Here is a 6324-nt window from a genome sequence, read left to right as displayed (position 1 = left end):
CATATAACATTAAAATATTATTTGTTTTACTTTTGTTTTGTTTTTATATTCATTTATTTTGCATAGGAAAGGAAAGTATGAGAGGAGAGAGAATGTCATTCTATTATTATAATAAATCATGTGGATTGCTACAGTTCAATCCTAATGTATAGGGAAGATATAGGGAAGCTGGTGTAGGTGAGTTTTTATGATTTTTTTGAGATTTTCCCTATGTGTAGGGAAGGGAAGCAGCTTTAGGGTAGCTGCTGGGAATGCTCTAAATAATAGATCTTTGAGTATGCATATGTCCAAAGAATTACCCAAATCGACTCTGGGATCAACAATTTCTAACAATGCCGTTGCAAAAGCTGGGATCTCCAAACGCTACCCCTGAAGTTCCTCCCCCACTAACACCCTACCCTTATGTTCCCTAAATTTTTAAAAAAGCACCACTTACCTTCTGCACTATGGCAGATGCCGGAGATTGCCCCAACCCTACTAGAGCCTCTGCATACGTCCTCATTCCGACAACTTCAGCCAGCACCTTATCCTCTACTGCTGAAGAGCTGCCATCCACTCTCGTGCTAAACCCTCTGAGAGATTTACGGGATGGCAGAACCTTATACCCATTGCTGAAAGTCAACTGGAGGAAGGTCAAAGCCTTATGCGTCTCAAGTTTTCAACTCCTCCAGCCCTTCCTCTCTCGTCCTTCTAGTAAGATGATGAAGGCTCTTTGCCTGCCACTACCGCATTTCACAAGAGCCGGATACTGGTTATGGCTAAGATATTGGAGCTCCTTTTTGCGATAAAGGCTTTGTTCCCAACTTTAGAGGATTTCATGAAATCCTTTGGTGTGTCTCCTTGCAATAGAGACTCAATAGTACCCAACAACCAAGCGACATTAACCTTCACCAGAAGAATTGCTTGAGAAACACCCCTACTCCTCTCAACTATGTGTAAAACCAAATCTCCGTTCACTACCAAAAGCTCAAAGACCTTAGATTCCCCCTACTCCTCTCAACTATGTGTAAAACCGAATCTCCGTTCACTACCAAAAGCTCAAAGACCTTAGATTCGATGAAAACCCCATAATGAAAGCCCACACCAAAACCAAGCCCTAACGCCTTTACTGGAGTTTGAAAAAACCAACTCTACCCATCACACTACCCAGCCCAGAGAGAGGTTGAAAAAAAAGAAAAATTTGTAGGCACATTTGATCATTAAGAAGAAGAAATGCTTGCCTAAGGTTCAGAGCGTGCCAACACCACCTCCTTCACGTCCAATAACAACACTAAAAGGAATTCTGGACTATTCTTCATACAAGAGTACCAAAATACGACCAGACTAACGATACATCATTGGTGAGAATCCCATAGTAGTCTTTCGTGGTTTCTCTCTTGAATATAAAATTTTCCAAACATTATGATTACTTATCAGAAAAACGGAACATTATGGCCAGCTTTGTTCTTCATTTCCTTTGCAAATCTGTTAGAAAATAAGGTTTAAAATAGCATTAGTCATGCAAAGTAATATCTTAATTTGGTCGTTCATTAAAAGGATACCTATAGAAATTCACCTTGAAGGAGAAAGACCAGAACAGAATACTGCTTTATAAAATCCTTTTGGAGTGAGGAATATTACTCTTAGCCAGAAATTCTTCTTCGAAACTCTAGGACTTTTCAACCTCATGAAAATTGAGCAAATATGCATTTGGGAAATGCCATTGGCTCGGACGACTATCGGCAAAAAACAGGAGAAGTTATAGGAGCATAAGAAACTGATATAATGTGTTAAACAAATTGGCCCGTGCACATTTAATGTATGGGCATGTTTCTATCATAAATTACATGAATTAAGAACACATGAAATAAGAAACCTATAGCTATCTCCCATTCAATGTAGATGTGAAATTATTCGATTTTCTTCTGTTTAAAATTTGGATGAGGGACTTTAATTTTGGTTTTGGTTAATATCATTTTACCACTTTATGATACGACTTGGAAAGATAAGAGTTAAGCCCCAGGTTCTATTTTAACTGACATCTTTAGAATTTCATTAACTGGCAAAAGCTGCTTTTTTTTTTTTTTCTAAAAAAAAAAAGAAATAAGGTTAGTGGTGAAGCATGCAGTTTGTCTCCATGAATTCCTTATCATTGTTAAAAGTATTTCTTCATATGCCTTCAGTCGCCATTGAGACCAAAGGAGTTTGTTCATGATGTGACATTGACTCTGTCAATTCATATGGAGGAGAGGGAAAGAAAAAGAGAACTTTATACCAACATGTAGATATTCATGGAATTACAGTGTGTATGAAGTCCTTGATGGAAGGGTGTGCATTCACCATATCAAATTAAACTGTTGCTCTTTGCTGTTGCTACTAAAGGAGTTGGTTTCTGTTTCTTCATTCTAATACATTTCGATTGCAATTACAGGTGAGGAAACTTGAAACATCCCTTGTCAGCCGCTGGTTTAGGAGAGGGTTGAAGCCACCCAGTCACAGCCTGTTGTCAGATGACATGCTTTGTATCAAAGATCCCCCACCTTTGTAAGAACATTATTGGATGTATGCAAGAGCATAGGTTGGAACGGCATGAAAAGTTAACACTTTTGTGCATCAATTTTTTTTATTATTTCACCACAATCTCTCTTGAAAATTTCAAAAAGTACAGGATATAAACGTGGTAACTAGTTTTTTTTAAAAAAAGAAAAAAAAGATAGTTAATTGAAGAGAGGACAAAGGAATAGATGGGGGATATAACCATAAATAGAATTGAACATAAGAATTTTGAAGATTGATAAATGCTAAAGAAACTAAATAAGAAAAATGCTGAAGTAGATAAGCAAACTATTTTCCTTGCCTGTAGGTTTGTTTGTCCCTGCAAAATTTCTTAGACTTGCTTTTCTGAAAATTAGATGAAATCCGTTTCTACACTGTATACTTCTGGCCCTCACTAACTTTTCACTTGGTTGTAGAAGAAGCATGCCTTACGGCTGGATGCTTCATGTGTTTTATTTACATCCACACGGTCTTTGCCAGGATGGTCTATTTTGAGTCCAAATTGACTTGCATTCTAGCCTTTGGGTTACGCTTATTACCGGGGGAGATCTCTGATGATGATTAAGTTAGTAAGAATGGTTGAAATCGAATGATTGAGAGATAGAATTTTAGTGGAAAGAATCTTTGTGTGATTGTACCAAAAATGGTGGCATATCTTCCCCTAATGTGGGGTATCTCTTGACAAGATATGGCTTTGGGTAGGTATCAACTGCTGATATAAGGTACAACCTTGGCCTAATGTGACACCAAACTATGACCCTGTTTGGATATGGCGCTAAATTACGGCTCATTGGCAGGTTGTTAGTTGTTACCATGATTTGATGTGCTGGATTCTACACTAATTAGCGAATAGGACAAGATTGAGGTGGTTATTTTCTGTGCTCTTAGAGCATTCTCAGCAGTTTTTTCGTCATTTTCCCTACATTTAGGATTCAAACTACTTTTTGTTTCTCTATTTTAATATACTCCACAATAGCTTCCCATACTATTTTCCTATATCATTAAAACATATATATTTTTTTTACATTTTACTTTTTTCTCTCTCCATATTTTCTTCTTCTTACCCTTTGCACTATGCTTTCTTCTTTCCTCATGCACTGTGTGAGCTCTAATAATAGACCAAATTTCCTTCTCCAACAACATTTCTTCCTTTCTTCCTTGCCGATGGGTTGCCCAGCTCTAGTAGACCCAACAATTGTTGTAGTTCTGCCAATTCCAATTGGGGAAGGCTGAGCTCTTGGGGAATCTTTACTAAAACTTGATTTCTTTGTGGAGAATTGTGTGTGAGAGAGATGTGTTGGTAGAAATAGGACTAGAGGGTATCTCAGAGATTTTGTGTGATGGAAGTTTGCCGAGAACGCTGGGCTGGGCATGTTGAAGAACTTCCAGAGAATGAGGCGGAGATGTTTTGGGTTTCTCCGATCTTTGCTGTTGATTCCTCCAATGAGCTCTCCGCTCCCGCCTCGCCTCCTCCGTGCTCTCTCTCGCTCTACAAGAACCAAAGGGAAAGGGAGAATTAATTGAACAAAGAAAAAGAAGAAGGGTAGGGGAAGATGTACTGCAGGTGCGTGAAGAAGAACATAGGTGAGAGGAGAGAGAATATCTAGTTTTATGATTATAATAAGGCATTGGATCGCTACAGGATTGCTACAGTGCAACCCTATACATTTGGTTATACTGTAGCGATCCTAATGTTTAGAGCATTCGCAGCAACTTCCTTCTCATTTTTTCTAAATTTAGGAAACAAAACTACTATTTGCTTCCCTATTCAAATACACTCTACAATAACTTCCCTTTATATTTCCCTATAACATTAAAATATTACTTTTTATTTTATTTTTATATTCATTTATTTGCATAGGAAAATGTGAGAAGAGAGAATGTCCTTTTATGATTATAATAAACTATGTGGATTGCTACAGTTGAACTCAATATAATTGTAGCAATTCTAATGCATAAGGAAGATATAAGGTGTATTGGGTTTAACTGTAGCAATCTTAATGTATAAGGAAGATATAGGGAATCTGCTGTAGGTGAGTTTTTGTGATTTTTTTTTAGATTTTCCCTATATGTAGGGAAGGGAAGCAGCTTTAGGGTAGCTGCTAGGAATGCTCTAAGCACTAGCAGCAGATGCCTTATATGCCATTCCCTTCTCTATGTTTAAGGAAAATTTCAAAAAAATCACAAAAACACACTTACATCAAAAGCCCTATATTTAACCTACACCAAATGTTATCTACAATGTTTCCCAATGCATTGAGAAACACTGTAGATACTCAATGTTTTATTAAATTATAAACCAATCATTATATCTCCTTGAAATGTCCCAACAATTCCCTCTCATCTCTCATTGGCCACAATAATAAAAAGAAATAGTATTTAATTCATATAGAGAAAAATAAGGGAATCTATTGTGAAGTTTTTTTTTTTTATTTTTATTTTTTTTATTTTTTTTTATTTTTATTTTTTATAGGGAATCAAAAAGTAGTTTTATTCCCTAAATTGAGGGAAAATGGTTGGGATTGGAAAGCTGCTGCTAGTACTCTGTATATGCCCTATATGCCATTCCCTTCCCTATGTTTAAGAAAAATTTCAAAAAAACCACAAAAAGGCAACCATATCAAAAACCCTATATTTAACCTACACTAAAGGGTATCTACAGTGTTTGGAAACATTGTAGATACTCAATACTTTATTAAATTATAAATTATTCTCTCCTCTTTTCTTCACATATCCCAACAATTCTCTCTCATCTCTCATCTCTCATTGGTTGCAACGATAAAAAAAAAAAAAGTATTTAATTTATATAGGAAAAATAAGGAAATCTATTGTGAAGTTTTTTTTTTTTAATTTTTTTTAGGGAATCAAAAAGTAGTTTTATTTCCTAAATTTGAATAAAAATGGTTGGGAAGCTGCTGTTAGTGCTTGTAGAGGTGATATAAGGACTTTTCTGTAGGTGGCTTTTTATGACTTTTTTTGACATTTTCCCTAAATTTAGGGAATTGAACCACATATAGGGGAGCTGCTGTGAATGCTCTTATCCCGTATACTTCTTATGCAATTATTAGGATGATATATTGGCTTCCAAGGCCCAAACAAGGTCCGTGACTTGGGCCTGAGGCTTGATAAACCTAGTCCAAACAGTGGGCTTAAAGGCACCGAGTGAATATCAAGGGATACCTCAATCAGCTGGGGACCACGCCTCATGAAGTGTAGGTCACTAGTTCGAATCCCCCTCCCCTTGTGTGGACATGTCAAAAAAAAAAAAAAAAAAAAAAAGTATAACAGTAACCATATCATGTGTAATTCCTTACAAGCAAGCCGAGTTTGGTCAGTTAGTTTGTTAAATGAACAAAACTTGAATAAAAATTTATGCTCATTTATTAAATAAGTCGAACTTATATGAATTGGGTTCAACTCATACAAACTTGTATAGATTTGTAAACTTAATTCTTATAGCATTATTTAACTTTGTAATGTGAGCATCTTAAGTTTTTTTTTTTTTTTTTTTTTATGAGCAGCATCTTAAGTATTTTAAAACCTAATCATATAGCTTGAAGTGTATTGCGATTGTGAGTTGGAAATAGATAATATGTGAATTTATGAATATGTTATATACGAGGAATTGGGTCAAGATTCTTTCGACAAAATTTTGATAGTGAGAACTTATTTATTATTTTTTTTTGCATGCTACAGTGATATGTCAAAACATTTTTATACCCACTTACAAAAGATTATTGTAAATTAGTGTAATTACAAAGACTCAATAGAATAAATACAATGAATGAT

This window comes from Corylus avellana, chromosome ca5 (genome assembly GCF_901000735.1).
Source record: "Corylus avellana chromosome ca5, CavTom2PMs-1.0".
In the NCBI taxonomy this organism is placed as follows: Eukaryota; Viridiplantae; Streptophyta; class Magnoliopsida; order Fagales; family Betulaceae; genus Corylus; species Corylus avellana.
The sequence above is the reverse complement of the archived record's forward strand: the minus strand, read 5'-3'. Positions refer to the sequence as shown.